Source organism: Hakea prostrata, chromosome 4 (genome assembly GCF_041222555.1).
Source record: "Hakea prostrata isolate BN-2017 chromosome 4, UWA_Hpros_2, whole genome shotgun sequence".
NCBI lineage: Eukaryota > Viridiplantae > Streptophyta > Magnoliopsida > Proteales > Proteaceae > Hakea > Hakea prostrata.
In genome coordinates this window covers 48,673,302-48,692,648 of record NC_142603.1, presented here as the reverse complement: position 1 = coordinate 48,692,648, position 19,347 = coordinate 48,673,302, and the positions used below count along the sequence as shown (strand labels likewise).

General features: G+C 35.5%; 3 pseudogenes; all 3 read left to right on the top strand.

Moving 5' to 3' along the window:
* Nucleotides 1-719: 719 nt before the first annotated feature.
* Nucleotides 720-1,193, top strand: LOC149019285 (glutaredoxin-C13 pseudogene; annotated as a pseudogene).
* A 4,717-nt stretch (nt 1,194-5,910) lies between these two features.
* On the top strand, nt 5,911-6,407 carry LOC149019284 (glutaredoxin-C13 pseudogene; annotated as a pseudogene).
* An 11,804-nt stretch (nt 6,408-18,211) lies between these two features.
* On the top strand, nt 18,212-18,517 carry LOC149019283 (monothiol glutaredoxin-S9 pseudogene; annotated as a pseudogene).
* Nucleotides 18,518-19,347: the final 830 nt, after the last annotated feature.

The following is a 19,347-nucleotide window of genomic DNA, read 5'->3' as shown; positions in this document are numbered from 1 at the left end:
ATTCAGTCACATATAGATATTCTAATGTAAGGGAATTAACTTATTGAATTTACCCGACTAAATTAAAAAATTCAACATGATTAAACTTATCACTCCTTGAGAGATTTCTCCAAAGAGAAGAACCAAATCCATGAAATAAAGAACCGCAGATCTTTAAATGCTCTTATACTCTTCTTCTCACCACACATGGAGGAAGGACTGGGGAGAGAGATACCATATCCGGTCTTCTTCATGGTCATCATCTTTGTCTGATATTTGATCTTGGTCCTATCTTTTAGCCTTTCCATTAACATTGTTTGAAGAATCGTACATTTCCCTTCATAGAAGATCATAGATTATTATGCATTAGACGGTCAATAGTGGAACCCAAGCTCTACTGAGACCATAGAACCAGGAATCTTGTTATCTGTCGCTATTATCGTAGAACTTGGAAAAACAAATATTCCAGTTCAATGGTTGCCATACGTGGAGACTTAGTGCACTGGACTGTCTTCTTGCAAATTGGGCCGTTGGGATTTCCACTTTCCATTTTCCTGGGAGCTAAAACCAAAGAATAACTTTTTGTATGTAATCTTCAAGGCATATATGTGTCTTTCGGAGTACATTCTTATTCTTCCTTGAACGGTCAAGTAGTAATTCACTCCTTCCCCCTCGATCACTATAAATACAGCTCTCCGCTCTGCTTCAAACTCAAGCTCTTAACTTCCCTAAGAGTTCTCTACCTTCCAAGGTTTTCATTCCAAACTTGAGTTTGAGAATCAAGCTTTTGCAAGCATACATGGAGAAGGTGATGAGATTGGCATCAGAGAAGGGAGTGGTGATGTTTAGTAAGAGCTCATGTTGCATGTGTTACTCGGTCAAGATTCTTTTCAATGAACTTTGTGTGAATCCCATGGTTCACGAGCTCGACCATGACCCTGAAGGAAGCGATATGGAGAGGGCGCTCAAGAGAATGGGTTGCAATACGGGTGTGCCGGCGATCTTCATCGGTGGTAGGTTGATGGGATCCACGAATGAAGTTATGTCTCTTCACCTTAGTGGTAGGCTTGTTCCATTGATCAGCCCATATCAAATCATGGCATAATGTACAAGTATTCAACCTAGAAAAATGTTGGATTTTTTTTTTTCTCTCTCTCTTTCTGTATGAGTATTAATTTTCAGAATATTAAAGAAGATTGTAAATTGGGACCCAATTGAACAGTGATGTATTTTGTTAAAGTATTGTATTAATACTCATTATAATCCAATTTATGTCATTGGATAACTTTAATTTGCTTCTTTGACATTTTTGGATTAGTATATAAATTATATTCTTAAACACCAACCAAACAACATCCAAAACTTTCATAGTCACTCTTTAATAAAACCTCACAACCTCACAAGGAAGTATATATTCATTGCTTGGTCCCCAGCCTGGACTTCTTGTCCATGTAATAGAATTGACTATAATTATAATTGAAAAAAGAATTGGGACATGTATTAGGGCAGAGTTCTAATTATATAGGGATTAAGGTATTGAGTTTATAAAAAATTTAATTTTTTGTGAGAAATCCAGAAAAAAAAAAAAAAACGGATAATACCTTTGTAAAGTGGAGAGTGATGTAGAAGGTTTTTCAAGATATGTGGAATCTCTTGTTTCCATTTTTTATGGACATACACAATTATATCAAATCACAGTAAATTCTTTGCTAGTGTGAGTTTGTTTTACTTAAATTCTTTTTCATGGTTGTACATCTATTTAGGGGTGGAACTAGGATTCAACGTTGGGGGGCTACGGGAGGAACACTAATGTTTTTTTACCACACATATTGTGTGGACCTATGTAGGACTCACTGAAGGTCACAACTCTGAATTATTTTATCATATTAAGACATAAGTCCACATATATTCTGTGGGGCCCAAACATTAAAAAAAAGAGATGCAAATGTGGGCCATATTTTTTTTGGGTAGGAGATGCAAACCAATGATAGTTAGTTACCTTATTAACTATAGATATTTCATTCATAATATAAAATCAAATAACAAAAATAGCAGAAAAAATAAAGAAAGGAAGACTATAAAATCAAATAAAAAGAATAACAACAAAAAATGAGAAAAAGAAAAATAAATAAATTGAGAAAGAGAGAGAGTACCTAATTGTGGAGAAGGATTTTTTTCAAATGTTTCATTAACCAAACGTTTGTTTTGTAGAAAGAGAAGAGAATAAATAAGAAGAAAAGAGGAAAGAAGAGAAAGGAGAGAATTAATAGGAATAGAGGAGTTAGTTTAAAATTAGGAATGACATTTATACCCATTATTTTACCTTTAAAAAACTATTCTCAATATTAAGAGGGGCAAATAGTGATATTTCACATTGTCGTAATAATAATCAAAATCAAAATTTTCAGAATTTGGGGGAAGGAGCATGGCCCTCTCTAGTCCCAATGGAAGTCCGCTCTACATCTATCCCCAACTATTACAGCTTTGTTATAAACATTGAGGTCGACATGGCTTTGTAGATCAAGTACATTGCATGAGGCTTCCACAACTATAAAGTTCAAGAAAATGAGGTGTTTGGACTCCCTATATGTCTATATCTAAGAAAGTGATTGGTTCGATGTAGTCCGATGCCTTCCTTTCCTTGATGTTTTGTCGAACCAACATACCTAGCTTTCTGCTTCAACTTCTGGATGGATTCTTGATTGGGACCTCCAAGTACGGTGTACATAGGGGATTGGGATTTTTCTGTCACCCGTGGCCTTTTTGTCTCCGATCTATCCTCCCAATCCTAGTTTTCCATCTAAGTGTTTCCTTCCTTTTTCCTTGAAGAAAGGAGAATTTTCCCATGGTCAATTGGTTTTTTTCACATACTTTTCCAAGTGTCCCTGATTGATCTTTTTTTTTATTTCCGCCTTCAGATTTCTACAATCGTCGGTACTAAGCCCATGGTCCTTGTGAAATCGGCAGCATTTGTTTGTGTTACTCTCTTCCAATCTTATATACATCTTTCCGGGCCATCTTAACAATCCTTTGTCTCAAATTTTGCATTAATATCTCAGACCTTTTGGTATTGAGTGGTGCATAGTCCGGGACATGTTCCTCCAAGCAGGCTTATTATTCCGGCCTCTATAGTGTCCTCTATTGTTGGTGCTTTGATCCCAAAATGTTAGGTTTCCTTCCAGGATGTCATTGCTTCTTCTCTTCGGCTTCTATATTTTCCAGAGATTGTTGCATGTTTTCTGTTGTATAGTCTTAGTCCCACATCTAGTAGAAGTGTGAGTTGTTATCCCACATCGAAAAGAAGTGGGAGTTTGTTGAGAGTTTTAATCCCAGTTCGAGTAGATATGGGAGAAAGTAGGATGGAGAGAGGCTATAAAAGGATGCCTCCCCCTCCACATTTAATTCATCCCAAAATCTTTCCTTTTGTATATTTATTTATCTATAGTGGAGTTTTCTCTCTTGCCCGTTTTTTTTCCCTTTAAGGGTTTTCCACATAAATTCTTATGTTCTTCTTTTCTCTTATTTGCTGATTGTTCTATTCGGTGGGTTTTTCATAACCCAACATTTTCGGCATCAATCCAAGAGTTCCACATATGTGTCCAATCTATTTTGGAGGAGAGATTCCAATATTTGAGGACAAGTTATCCTAGTGAGCAACGTCTTGGTCTTGTATTTCCAAGGATACCTCGTTGAATCTATTGAGATAATCCATGATGGATTTGGTTCTTCCTTGCTTCACTACAAAGAGATTATCCTCTGTCTTCCTAGCTTTTATATCGCTCTGGAATCTTCTGGGAACATCTTTGCCAATTGATCAAAGCTCTAGATTGATCTTGACTTTAGTCCAATATACCACTTTAGTGTGGCAACTTGTAAAGACACTAGGAAGGTTCAACATAGAGTTGCATCACAATCGCCCGCAGAGGACATCAATGCTCGGTAATGTGTTACATGTTCTACGGGATTCTTTTTTCATCATATAAAGAGAAAGTTGGCATCTTGAAATCAGAAAGTGTTACTATTTTCATCAGTCTTGGTGCTATTGGATTGCCTCTTCATGAAATTGGGGATACATGATCATGCCATACAAGGAAACTACCACTAACTTTGAAAGAGGGGGGAAAACCTTACAATCGGACAGCCACCAAGAAGAGTTATGAATGAATCCAGTGATCGACAATGATAGGTAAACCCTATATAAACTAAAGGATTACACAAAGCAAAGGTGTCTGAATCTTTCCTTCCATTAACATTACTCAATTAAGCTCTGCAACTAGCCATAGCTCTGTGGTGTTCCAACTATTGACTTAACCTTCGAAGGTGGCTTTCCGACAGCTGAGTCCGGCCCACGTCTAACATTTTTTAATCCGAGGGCTAAATAATTTTTGACACATCACTTAGATTATTATTTGTGATTTTTCTTTTCTTTTTTTCTTTTTTAGGGGTAATCATAGTTTTGTGATTGAAGTAAGGTCAAAGTGGATGGAGAGTTTAATCTGGCCTATTCAACCTAACCCTAGCCCTAGCCCTATAAGGTTAGAACACGGTCAAGATTAGACTAAGTATTCATGAATCATGATCAAGATTCATATTTAAAAAACTTAGCCAAATAGAGCCTCATTGCAACGCTAGTTACAATATTATAACTTTATCTATTCATCACATTCTAACCATGCAAAATGTGAAATTCCTCCTGGTTGAAACTTTACAAAGAATAGAAGGGATAGATAAGCAATATATACAACACACCTCAGGTTCAATCACACATTAATGCATTTCCACCTACCTTAACTACTCTATTATCTTATGAAAAGAAATACTATCTTTTACATTATATGTGTATGTATTCCGTTCTTTGTTTACATGTTAAATGGAGTAGACCGGTCAGAAAAAATTAGACAAACCATCATTAATTGGTTATTTGATTTTCTTTAGTATTTAGTAGAATATCGAATTAAATTTGATCAATTAAAACTTAAAAGAAAAATCCACTAGAAATTTTATGATTCAAATTTTTTTAGGCCCAACTCAGATTCAATTTGACAAGTGTTGCATTCATTATATAAATATAATTAAATAAAAGAATTTGGTTGAAATTTTACTTATAAAAATGAAACTAATGTGATGATACCAACCCACCAACCTATAACATATTAACGATGACTCACATTATTATATGCTGATTTTATTCTTTAATTCACGTGGTTTACCAGAAGAAAATTCTTATGCTCATGTTGTTTATCATAAACAAATTCTTAAACCCTCACATGTTTGTCAGCAATGGAAGAAATGGAGCGGCGCCGCCCATTGGTGGGGACGAAATAGAGAATCAGAGACTTCTCAAAGCTTTTTGCTATCGTAGAACAGAGAAGAGTTGAAAATGGTGAGAGGTTGAACGCAACCCCAACTAACCGCTGGTGGAGAATCTTGTAGCTTTGCTTCCTTCTTATATTCTTCTTCTTCTGGGGGAGTTGGAAACTCCAGAGAAAGAGAGAGAGAGAAAGATACCATATTCGGTCTTGGCCTTCTTCTTCTTCTCAGGTGTCCATTTATCTATGTATATCTATCTTTGAAAGTTATTAACAAATGGTTATGATACTTACTAAACACGTATTAGCTTTAGCCTTTCTGGTATTATTCTCAGACGAATCTCACTTTCTGTCAAAAGAAATGATATTGTTTGTTCCTCAGATGGTCCAGAGGTACCCTCAAGATCATGTGGTAACCAGGAATCTTCCCATCCCACTTTGTTATTGTTTAACTAAGAAAACACAGTTTCCAGCTAGATCAGTGGTTCCTATGGAGGTCTGTCTTCCAATGAAATGAGTAGTCTATGCACCTTCCCTATCCCTATAAATAGATCTCCTCAGCTTCAGTTCTTCTCAACTCAAGCTCAAATAGAAACCCATAAGAATTTCTCTACTCTTTCAACATATTTAGAAGCTCAGTCACATTTCAAGCTTGAGTTTGAAACTAAGAAGATGGAGAAGGTGTTGAGGATGGCATCGGAGAAAGGTGTAGTGATATTTAGTAAGAGTTCTTGTTGCATGTGTTACTCAGTCAAGATTCTTTTCAATGAGCTTTGTGTGAATCCCATGGTTCACGAGCTCGACCATGACCCTGAAGGTAGGGAAATGGAGAGTGCACTCATGAGGATGGGTTGCAGCACAGGTGTGCCGGCAGTTTTCATAGGTGGTAAGTTGATAGGATCCACCAATGAAGTCATGTCCCTCCACCTTAGTGGCACACTTATTCAATTGATCAGGCCATTTCGAGTCATGCCATAAATGGTTTATCGCTATGGTACCATATCAAAAACACATATTCTCTCCTTTGTAAACTTTTCCTTTTTCTTTTTTCAAAAAACTCCTTTATGATACCAAATATATAGTTACTCTTTTCGCCTGTTTATTAGCTCGCCATGTCAATGTATCCTTCTTTTTTCTCCTTGTGTAATGGATCTTATGTTTGTGGTTCTGATAGAAGAAAAAAAATTTCCAATAGATGTTTACCCATATGAAGAGGGATACGGACATTCAAATTCCATTATTTAAGCAAGCATTATATCAATCAGTTCAAACACATACCCATATTTGGTAATAATGGCTCTTTGACATGGAGAAAAGTTTGTCGCCCACCAATTGATCTCAACATTTACAAAGGTTTGAAATATTTTTCTCACCATTAAGTCAACAGTCACTTTCACCGAAGAAAAAAAAAGCCAACAGTAACCGAACAGATTTGAAAATCATCCCCTTTTTGTTGGGAGTTGGAGGTCTTGACCCACCCATATATGATGGTTCATAGCAAAGTCAAAAGTTAATGAACCACTTTTAGCTGTTATCACCAAATAATAGGGCACTTTTAGCACTAGAAGTTTGACATTCTCAACCATCAAAAGATATATTAAAAATATTTACATACATAATTACACATATACATCAAAATACATCCATACCTAAAGTGAGTACTGAAGGTTCATCACCATCATTTCAACTCTGGCAGTCCAAGGACCATATGTCTCACTAGACAGACATGCATGCTCCAAGGAGAGGATTCTACATGAAAACCCTAATAGAGCTCTATAGAGCAGAGAATCAATCATATGGGTATTGATGTGGGTTGTGGATGCTCTCTAGTTTAGCAAGGTGTTTAGTGGTCATCAAACGATTTGTTTGTGTTATGAATGACCTAAATTTGGAGATGAACAGGCATCTATCGACATATTTTAATAGATAATGCAAATGACCTAATTCATGAGATTTGTGATGAAAACTGTCAGAGCCCATAACTGATCTTCTTTTTTTGGTGGGGGTGCAAGGGCATAGCACCTGTGGTATGGTATAATCAATTATCCGATTAACATCTAAAAATATGTACCCTATGCTCTCTTATGAGTCATTATGAGATTTGCGATTTTCGTTTGGGAGAGTTTTTGTAACACAGTTTTTAGGGATTAGATTAGTGATTCCTATTATAATCTTCTTCCTATATGGTGAAGTTCTTCTTCACATATAGACATAGCACAACACGTTGATGTGTGAACTACATTAAGCCTTTGTATTCCTTCCATTTTTATTTTATTTTTTTCTATTTCTGTTCTTGATTTCTTAGTGTTCATTCTTACCGTTAATAGTACGTATACAACCCAATAACTAAAAAAGGAATACTGAAGAACTGTAGTAGAAATGTTCTTCTCTTTTGCGTCTATGTGAATCATTTTACTCAAAGAAACAACACACACACAGAGGACATGGTCAAGAATTTATTGACAAATCACCTTTCCTTTTTTTGGTAGCAAAAGCTGTCATCACTTCAGTAATGAATATTACCATTTGTCTTTCCTATATTCTTTGACCAATCCTTCTTTAGGCCGATCAATCTCATTGTTTTGGAAAATTGATACCCCACCTACCTTCCCTTTCAACTCAAAGAAGATGATGGATGGTTCATCAGATGTTCAAGTGGGAATTGAAAGAGCATTTGCAAGACTTGTTATCTAAAGGTTCTATTTGGCCTAGTGTTTGACTATGGGGAGCTTCTATCTTATTCGTAAAGAAGAAAGATGAGTCTATGAGGATGTACATAGACTATCGAGAGCTAAATCGGGTAACTATCAAGAATAAGTATTCATTGCCCAGGATCGTGACTTGTTAGATCAATTGCAAGGGGCAAAAGTTTTCTCAAAGATTGATCTGGAAGTCTGGATATCACAATTAAGATTGAAAGAAGAGAATATTACCAAAGACACCTTTTAGGACAAAATATGGACACTATGAATTCTTGGTCATACCATTTGGATTGACTAATGCGCCTGCAACATTTATGGAATAATGAATAGGGTGTTTCATGATGTCCTTGACCAGTATGTGATTGTCTTTATTGATGATATACTGGTGTACTCCAAGAATGAAGAGGAGAATGAAAAGCACCTAAGGGTAGTATTACAAATCTTGCTGGGGGAAAATTGATTATCAAATTCAAGAAATGTGAATTTTGTCTTGATAGAGTGGTATTCTTGGGTCATGTGATTTCTGCATAGGATATAATGGTGGACCCTAGTAAGGTTGAAGCAATGATGGACTAGTCTCGACCAACCAATGTAACAGAGATAAGAAGTTTCCTTGGATTGTTGGCTATTACAGGCGATTTATTGAAGAATTCTCCAAAATTGTTATTCCATCAACCTGACTCACTAGGAAGAGAGTAAGATTTATGTGGACTAATGAATGTGCAAGGAGTTTTCAGGAATTGAAGCAAAGATTGGTAAAGGCGCCTATCTTGAGTCTTGTCATTTGGCACTGGAGAATTTGTTATTTATAGTGATGCACCCAGAAATGGTGTAGGGTGTGTTTTGATGCAACATGGAAGAGTGATAGCTTATACTTCAAGGCAATTGAAACCGTATGAGCAGAATTAACCAACTCATGATTTGGAGTTTGCAATATTTATTTTCGCTTCAAAGATATGGAGGCATTATTTTTATGGAGAAAAATGTGAGATTTATATTGATAATCAAAGTCTCAAATACCTTTTCACTTAGAAGGAATTAAATTTGAGGCAAAGGATATGATTGGAATTATTGAAAAATTATGACTGTAGCATTAACTATCACCTCGAAAAAGTAAATGTTGTGGCTGATGCATTGAATAGGAAGTCCAAGGATTTTCTGCAACATTGATAACTAATCAGCCTCGCATCATTGAAGATGCTACAAAATTGTTGATATTGGTGCTATAGCCTATATGGCAAGCTTAATTGTGCAACCCTCCATCCTTGAGAGGATAAAAGAGGAACAAGAGAATGATGAGCTCCTTAATAAAGTCAAGAGAGAATGTAGGATGGTAAGTGAGCCGGTTTTAACCTTGATGCCGAAGAAATTGTGAGGTACAAGAATAGACTCTGTGTACCAAATAATGAACAAATAAAGCAAGTATTGATGACGGAAGCTTACAATAGCCTTTATACAATGTATTCTAGCAATACAAAGATATATCAAGACCTGAAGGAGTACTTCTAGTGGAATACGAAGAGGGAGATAGTGGAGCATGTACAGAAGTACTAGTGTGTGACTTGACAGCTGGTAAAGGTAGAACACCAGCGACCCTCAAGTTTGTTGCGACCTCTAGATGTACCTAAGTGGAAATGGGAGCACATTACTATGGGTTTTGTTACCTCTTTACCAACAACTCTGCAAGGCTTTGATGCCATTGGGTAATTGTTGATAGACTAACTAAGTCGTCCCATTTTCTTCCTATTTAGATTGATTACTCCCTAAATAAGTTGGCCAAACTATATGTAAAGGAGATTGTGAGATTGCATGGAGTTCCTATTTATATTGTACCTGATCGAGATCCTAGATTTATATCCAAGTTCTAGAAGAGTTTGCAGAAGGCATTGGGTCAACTAAACTTCAGCACTGCAATATTCTATCCTGATAGACAATCTGAAAGGACAATTTAGATTTCGGAGGACATACTTAGAGCTTGTGTGATTGACTTTAAGGGAAGTTGGAGTGACCACTTATATCTAATAGAGTTTGCACATCACAACAGCTATCATTCTATTATCGGAATGGCACCCAATGAAGCATTATATGGGGGGAAATGTAGATCTCCATTGTGTTGGAGTGAAGTTGGCGAGAAACAAGTGTATAAGTGTCACCCAATCATCATTAGTAAAATGATAAAGTAAAAAAATATAGAATAAGAGGTGTAGTGTGTTGATACCTAGCAAGGATGGTGTCAACAGTCAATTTAGGTGTCAACAAAAGAGAGAAAAAATGAAGAAGAAGAAGGAAAGAGAAAAAAAAAAGACAAGTATAGAATGAAGTGCCAAAGCTAAGAAAGGAATAATTATTAGAAAAGTATAGATATAATAATAACTTAAAGAAGTTGGAAGAAGAAAGTAGAAATTTGAAGAAAAACTAGAATTTTGAAGAAGAAAGTAGAAATTTGAAGAAAATAGAAAAAAAAAAAACATTGTTATTTTATTTGTATTAATCAGTTTACAATCATTCTAAATAATAATGAATCTCCCCATTTTTAAGATGTAGTTTCTTATATGGGTCAGAGATTGGGATTTTGCGTGAAGAGAAATTTGAGAAAGAAAGAGAATTAAAGAAATAAGAAGGGAGTTCGTTTGAGAGAGAAGGAAGAGAGAATCAGAAAGAGAAGAAGATACATGAAAATGCATCATAGATCAAAGAATCAATCATATGGGTATTGATGTGAGTTATGGATATTCTTTAGTTTAGCAGACGTCAAATGATTTGCTTGTGTCATGAGTGACCCAAATTTGAAAATGAACAGGCATCAATCGACATATTTTAATGAATAACCCAAATGACCTAATTCATGAGATTTATGATGAAAACTGTTAGAGCCATAGCTGATCTTGTTCTTTGGTGGGGGGTGCAAGGGCTTAGCACCAGTGGTATGGTACAACCCATTGTCCGACTAACGTCTAAAAAAATATACCCTATGTTCTCTTATGGAGTCATTATGAGATTTGCAATTTTATTTTTGATGATTTTTTGTAACGAGAGTTTTAGCAATTGGGTTAATGATCTCTATTATAATCTTCTTCCTACATGGTGAAATTCTTCTTCGGATATAAACGCAGCACATTACATTGGTGTGTGAATCACATTAAATCTTTGTATTCTTTTATTTTTTTTATTTATTTTTTTATTCCCTATTTTTGTTCTTGATTTGCGAAGTGTTCATTCTTACCTTGATAGTATGTATACAACCCCATAATTAAAAAAGAATACTTAATAAGTGCAGTAGAAATGTTCTTCTCTTTTTCGTGTATGTGAATTTTTCCACTGATAGAAACAACACACAGATTTTATTGACAACCACCTTTCCTTTTTCACCTTTTTTGGTAGCCAAAGCGTCAACACTTCAGTAATGCATATTACCATTTGCCTTTCCCCTAATATTCTTTGACCAATCCTTCTTCAGGCCAATCAATCTCATTGTTTTTAGACAATTGATACCCACCTACCTTCCCTAGTTCCCTTTCAACTCAAAGAAGATGATGGATTGCTTATCAGATGTTCAAGTGGAACCCATGATGCACAGGATAAGATTCTCTCATCCCTGATGATCTCCCTATCATCATTTTAGCTACTAATACAAAGACAGATATTCCACTTCAGTAGTTCCCGTGGAGGACTTATAGCCCTGCATGTGTCTTCTTGCAAGAACCAAAAAGTATATTTTGCAACTTGGGATGTTGGTGCTCCACTCCTCTGGGAAAACCGAGAAAACCTTTTTCTTTAGAATTCTTCTGGGCATCTATCTTTTTAAAGTACATTCTCATTCTGCTCAGAAAAATGTCTTAAAAGTAGAGTAGTCCACACCCATTACTAATAATGAAGCTCTTGAGTATGTCTTCCCAACTCAACCTCCTCCAAATATGGCTCACATAAAAATCTTAACAATTTCTCTACTCTTAAGATCTTTGTAGCTTCCAACATTTCAAAGTTTAGTCACATTGCAAGCTTGAGTTTGAGAAATTGAAATAGCTAAACTCACAGTTCAGAAAAAGATAGAGAAGGTGGTTAGATTGGCCTCAGAGAGGGGGAGAGGTGATGGTTAGTAAGAGCTCATGTTGCATCTGTTACTCGACCAAGATTCTTTTCCATGAAATTTGTGTGAACCCTATAGTACAAGAACTCGACCATGACTCTGAAGAAAGGGATATCAAGAGGGCACTCGTGAGGATGGGAAGCAGTATGGCCGTGTCAACTGTCTTTATTGGTGATAAGATGGTGGGATTTTTTTTTTTTTTTTTTTTTGTCAAGCACTAAAAAGCAATATCATTAAGTAAAAGAGTGTAAGCCAGAAAACCTGGACGACAATAAGGTGACATCAACCATAAATAAAGGTGGACATTCCACCATGAACTAGAAAGGGAAAGACAACTTGTTCCCTTAGCAAGAAAATATATACCAGTCCTAGGAACAAAATTAAAAAGAACCACATTAAAACCCATAACAATCCGATAGAATTTCAGAAATTAGACTAATACTAGACCAATCTAAGGAAGAGCTAAATCCTTGAAGTACGAGAAGTAAATCATCTATCACAGTTAGAAGTTCCATCAATGAAGCTGAGGGTCCAAACCCATTGTTGCAGTGTGCGGTGACAAAAGATCCATTGGAGTTCACTTGGATGTGAGATATCCCAAGGGAAAGTACGAGAAGTAAATCATCTGTCACAGTTAGAAGTTCCATCAATGAAGCTGAGGGTCCAAACCCATTGTTGTAGTGTGCGGTGACAAAAGATCCATTGGCATCCAATAGAATGCAGCTCCTCCCTCCCTTTTTTGTGTTGCTCTCCCAAGAACCATCTACAAAAACATGAAAACAAACAACATGCCCTAAGTGATTTGCAACAAGAAGTTGTTGTTGATGATCGGGAACCTGAGGAGTATTCAAGAAATTTTGGATATCAGAAAGAGAAGTGATTTATAAGTATAATAGATGGAAGCATCGTACCATGAAAAATAATTGCATTCCTAGTATTCCAAATACACCAAATCAAAGCACTCCAAATAAATTGGTGGGATTGACTAGTAAAGTTATGTCCCTCCACCAAAGTGGCATGCTTGTCCCATTGATAAGACCATTTCAAGCCATGTAGTAAATGGTTGCTTGTCTCCAATACCATATCTTCTTAGGCACTATTTTACCTTTAAAAAGCCTTCACTATAACTAAATAATTGATCTTCTAGGAAAATAAAATAAAATAAAATAAAATAATAATAATAATAATAATAATAATAATAATAATAATAATAATAATAATAATAATAATAATATTAATAATAATAATAATAATAATAATTTGCCCCAAATCCTTGTGGATACAAAAAATCCTCGCTGGGAGACTCACCCACCACAGCTAGGTGTGCGATGCGGGTTGAACAACAGTTTATAAACCGGGGTTGGCAAAAAAAAAAAAAAAAAAGAGTTCTATTCACCCAGCAGCATACATCATCATTAACAACGGATGTCAATTAACCGGTAAGATTTGGTACGATATAGAAAATGAATATCCAAAAACCAAATCGTATTGCACCGTTTTTTATCTACATTTACAAAATGGTTACCATATCATGACAATACAGTTGTGATACAAAAACAATATTTATAAATTGCAAAGTACAATTGCAATGTAAGAAGACTATATAAACGGTACATAAACGATGTAAAACGATTCAAAAACAATCTAAACGGTAAAAATAAATAAATAAATAAATAATAAAAAAGATATTCTTTAATGGTAAAAAACGATATAAATACTCAATCCCAAGTCAACCTTAACCCTTAATTAAGGGTCAAAGTTTTGAACTCAAACTAGCCAAGATGGATTTGGATTGAGTTAGAATTTCGTTTTAGAGAGAATTCTTCCACACTCTAGTTCGTGAGTAGGAGATGTATATTAATATTATTTGAATTAAAATTCCAATATTTGAATTACGACTAGTTTACAATCAAACTCTATAACTTATTGATACTTTAACCATAACTCAAAACTCTTCTAGATCGCTTGGAGATAAGATCAATCGAGGATAGAGTTAGTTACGGTGGATTTGAATTTGAATTTGAATTCGAATTCAAAATTGTATCATTTACACTCCCCCACAAGGTCATTAGTTGGGAATAGACAAGCTTGGATTTTAAAATTTTGAATCTCGGATCAGATAAGCGTTTGGTGAGAATGTCTGTGATTTGGCCTCCTGTGAAAAAGAATCGGATTGAAAGATTTTTTGTGGCAACTTGTTCACGAACAAAATAATAGTCAATCTCGATGTATTTGGTTCATGCATGGAAGACCGGATTAGCAACAAGGTAAGTAGCTCAAATATTATCACAGTGTAGAATTGGTGCAGAAGTGACAACCCCAAGTTCACACAATAGCTGACGTAACCATATCAACTCAGCGGTAGCATTAGCAACCCCTTTGTACTCAGATTCTATAGAGGAGCGGGCCATAGTGGGTTGTTTCTTGGAACTCCAAGATATCAAGTTAGGGCCCAAGTAAACACAGTTGCCACTTGTAGATCGTCGATTAGTAGTTGAATTGGCCCAGTCCGCGTCACTAAAGGCAGTGAGAGAAAGATTAGTTGTGGGCCGAAATAGAATCCCATGGGATGCGGTCTCTTTTAGATAACGAAGAATTCGTTTAACCACATCCCAATCATCAATTGTAGGGCAATGAATATATTGAAAAACCCTATTGACAAAAAATGATATATCAAGGCATCCGAGAGTCAAATACTGAAGGGCACCCACTATACTTCTATATTGGGTTAGATCATCATAGAGGGAAGCTTCCTCAGAGGTTTCTTTGGTGATGGAGGTCGGGGTTGCTACTGATTTTGCATCATGCATATTGGTCATAAGCAAAAGATCGGAAGGCAATTCAAGTTGTTGTCGTGTTTGATCTTTGAATATTTCTTGATTCAGTAAAAAGGCCTATGAAATCATCAAAGGCAAGAGGGTCAAGACGGGAGGTAATAGAGGTGGAAAAGGATTCATATTCATAGCCTAGGCCACAAAGCATTGTGATGATAATATTAGCATAAGAAACAGAGTGAGCAACGGCAGTGAAATGGTCAACAATAGATTTAATCTTCTAAACATACTTGGCCATAGAAGGGTGGTGGCCTTTGCGAATTTGCAAGAGTTGGTATTTCAGTTGCATTATGCGGGCTTGAGATTATGAGGCATAAATCCTTTCAAGGGAACTTGGAAGTGGTGAGACCAACGATTTGAGAAATAACACTTTCAAAAAGGGATAAGATGATCCAAGATAAGATCATCTGGTCTTGTGTGGCGATGTGGTTGAGGGAGTGGGTATGGTTTGAGGAGGAGCTACATTGGTTCCATCGACATAGCCATAAAAGGTCATGTACATGAAATAAAGGGAGAAATTGCGATTTCTAGTGGAGATAGTTGCTTCAATCAAACTTTACAAGTAGGAAAAAAACAATGTTGGTAGGTGAAATCAAAGGAGAAGCCATGACAGTGGTGGAGCTGATCATGATGATCGTGTGGATGGTGGTCAAAGGCTATCAAACTCTGTAACTTGTTGATACTTTAACCATAACTCAAAACTCTTCTTGATCAATTGGAGATAAGATCAATTGAGGATAGATTTAGTTACGGTGGATTTGAATTTGAATTCAAAGATTTATCCTTTATAGATTGTCTAACCAAACTTCCAACCTAACTATGATATATAAATCGAAAAAATCATACTTTATAAAACCCCAAGGGATCGATTCAAGGCATGTTTGGTTACAAGAATCCAAGGATTTGAAATGAAATGGGATTTCAAATCAATGGATTCATGTTCAAAAAATTATCTGTTTGGTTAACCTCAATCTATCAAAGTTCGTCAAGTTCCATCAGGTTACTCCACGTGAATCTGGAAGTTTCATCCATTTTATACTTAGCTGAAATCCATAGATTTTGCCCAATATCGTCAAGTTCCATCAAGGTTACTCCACATGAATCTGCAAGTTTCATCCATTTTATACTTGGCTGAAATCCATACATTTTGCCCAATACCCAAGAATGGTTTATTCAGACTTTTAGGCAAAAAAGTGAAATCCTTTGATTTCATAAAATTCATGGATGTTTTACAACCAAACTGATATAAATCTCCAATTCATGAATCTAGGGATTTGAAGTCCCTAGATTAGATATACCAAATAAGCCTTCAGATCATGATAAAAACTAATGTCTCACAGTATGAAATTAAAACTTGAAATCTCCTTGAGATCAAACCTGTAGAGTAACAGCTCTTTTTTTTTTTTTTTTGTTTTTTTTTTCTTAGGATAACAGCTCATCTTAATTCTTGAGTGATTGGGTGGGGTGGGGGAAAGAAGAAAACTAGCTGATTACCTAACATGCAAAGTTTTGTAAGAGATCCCCAGTATTTGATACCTCGCCTCCTTGACATTTGAGACTTTTATAATATTTTAACCAAAAGCTTTCTATTGAGAACAAGAATAATGTCTTGGCGTGCAATTTCTTGGGTGGTATCATTGCATCTTTTGCCCTAATCTTTCTTCCCTTTTTTATTTTTTATTTAATTTCCTTTCGTCATAAGATAGAGAATCAAGAACGTGTAAAATGGATGCAGTGAGGTTGGATGAGTTTGGGTGTATTTGAGGGCAACTGATGTTGCGAGTTTGAGGGATGGCATTTTGATAGTACGTTTGTTATTTTTCTTTTCGCTTTTTAATACAAATGACCCTTTTAGCGAAAAAAGAACGTGTAAAATGGAGTGATAAGAATGTAGCTTTTGAAAAAAAAAATTAAATAAATAAGAATGTAACTTTTGAAACTCTTTAACATAATATTTTTATGTTGATTAATTAATTAGATTATGCATGAAATGATTGGAACCATCTACCAAATCAAACTGCTGGATTTGCATGTATCCTTTATTTGATTATGGTAGATGCACAAGCAACTTAAAAGTGTTTCGAAGAATGTTAGGTCATAGGTCATGGATCCTATATCTATCTATTGTTTTTTCTTTCTTTTTCTTTCTTTAATCTTGTATTCTCAAAATAGATTCTAGATCTAGAATATATTTTGAAAAAAATAAAACTAGAAAGATCACGTTTTGGAGTGTATTCTAGACACATGATCTATTTCAAAGAATGTTAGGCCATAGGTGCATGGATCCTATGTTAGATTCTTTTTCTAGTATCCTGTATTCTGAAGATAGATTCTGAATCTAGAACATATTTTAATTAAGAAAACAATTTTTTTGTCAAAAAGAAAATTTTCAGTTCATATTCTAATCAAAGAATTTATTTAAAAATATACTTCAAACATAGTGTGTTTAAGTTTTAACTAACAAAAGTTAATTCAAATTGGAAGAACCATTTTACTTCAATGAAGTATTAGTGTGTAAAAGTAATAGAACAATTTTAATTAGAAACATAAAGGGTGTAAAAGTAATAGAACAATTTTAAGGGGGGTATAAACGTAATAATGATCAGGGGGTATAAATGTGAATTGTCTAATAATTTTGGTTGCATCACTGAAAATATAAGAATGAAATCCTCAACACTTTTAGTTTTGTTGAGGAAAGCCTCCATCAAACTCTCAATTTAATCAAAATATAAGTTCAATTCCTAGATGCCAAAACAGAGTAGGACCTCCTTGTAATGGAATTTTCCGTCCCAAAACTGTTGCTAAATTCCTTTTGTGACAGAGCATACCAAAACTGGAGTGACTGAGGTTCATGACAAAGCATATTCATAAGATCTAAGACTTCTTACATCCTTGATGATGCATAGGGTGAGAATCTTTCCTCTCTGCTAACATTTTATTTGAACAAAACAGATTCCAGTCAGGCTTCCCTGTGGAAGACTGTAAGAGTGCCAATCTTAAGAAAAGGTATATTTTGCAACTTGGACTTTTTGGAGTCCCAAGTCTCAGGGAGAACTGAGAAAATTCTGTCTTGGAGGCATCCTTGCAAGAACATTCTTATTCTCTAATAGATATCTGGATGAAATTAATGGTGATGTAGCAGTCCACCCCTTCCATGCATCTATAAATAGAGCTCTCCAGCCTCCTCTAAAACCCAAGCTTAAACATAATTTCCCTACTCTCAAGCTCTCTAGCTTCCAAGGTTTTCAAAGCTTACTTACAATCCAAGCTTAAGTTTGCTCCAGAAGTTCAAAACAGAAGATGGACAAGGTGAAGAGGTTGGCTTCCGAGGGGGGAGTGGTGATATTCAGTAAGAGCTCATGTTGCATGTCTTACTCAGTCAAAATTCTTTTCCATGAACTTTGTGTGAACCCCATGGTTCATGAGCTCGACCAGGACCCTGAAGGAAGGGATATGGAGAGGGCACTCATGAGAATGGGTTGCAGTACCCCAGTGCCTGCAGTCTTCATCAATGGCAAGCTTGTGGGATCAACTAATGAAGTTATGTCCCTACACCTAAGTGGCAATCTTGCTTCATTGATCAGGCCATATCAAGTTATGTCCTAAATGGTTGCTGCTGCTGTTTTAACACCATGATGTTAAGGGAATATATTTTCTCCATAGGCTCTAGTTGCCCTTGAAACTACAGTATTGTATCAAGTATTGTTCTCACCTATCTGCTAGTTTATGAAATGGATTATTATGTTTCTTCTTGAGTTTCATAGAATCTAAATAACTATTGGGTCTTCCCATGCATGTTTACTGACATGAGAAAGAACATGAATGCCCAAATTTCATTATACAAGCAGTCAATCAAATAATGGATCATATCAATCAAAATAACAAACCTGGTGCCAAAGGCTTCCCCACAAACAGAGTGCAAGGGGGGACAGTAAACATACAAAAAGTTTTTTCACTTACAGAATAATTTAAAAGCAACATCAAGCAATCGTCGGAGAGGAGTCTGTTCCATGACGAGAGGATCATGGCCATTCAACCTGACTCAACCAAAAAAGTCGAATAATGATTAGTGAGACATCTCAGCACCTATTGAATATATATCATTACTTGGATTTCTATTTGGATTTTTTTTTTTTCAAGTTTTTGAATAAAAATCTAAATATCCTAATACGAATACAAATCATAATCAAATTTGGATTCTCAAATACGCATTCACATCCCAAAAGGAGAAGGAAAAACTCTGGTGTTCACAAAATATGCAGAGTTCTGTATAAAAATCACATAAATTGGTTTAAAGATTTCCATCTGTGATGACTGATAGGGATAAAAAGTAAAAATTGACATGAGTAAAGTTAATTACGAGACAGAATATTATAAAACAAAGTCAAACCTACTTGAAGATCTAAAATTATCCCTAAAAGGTTTTTTTTCTTAAG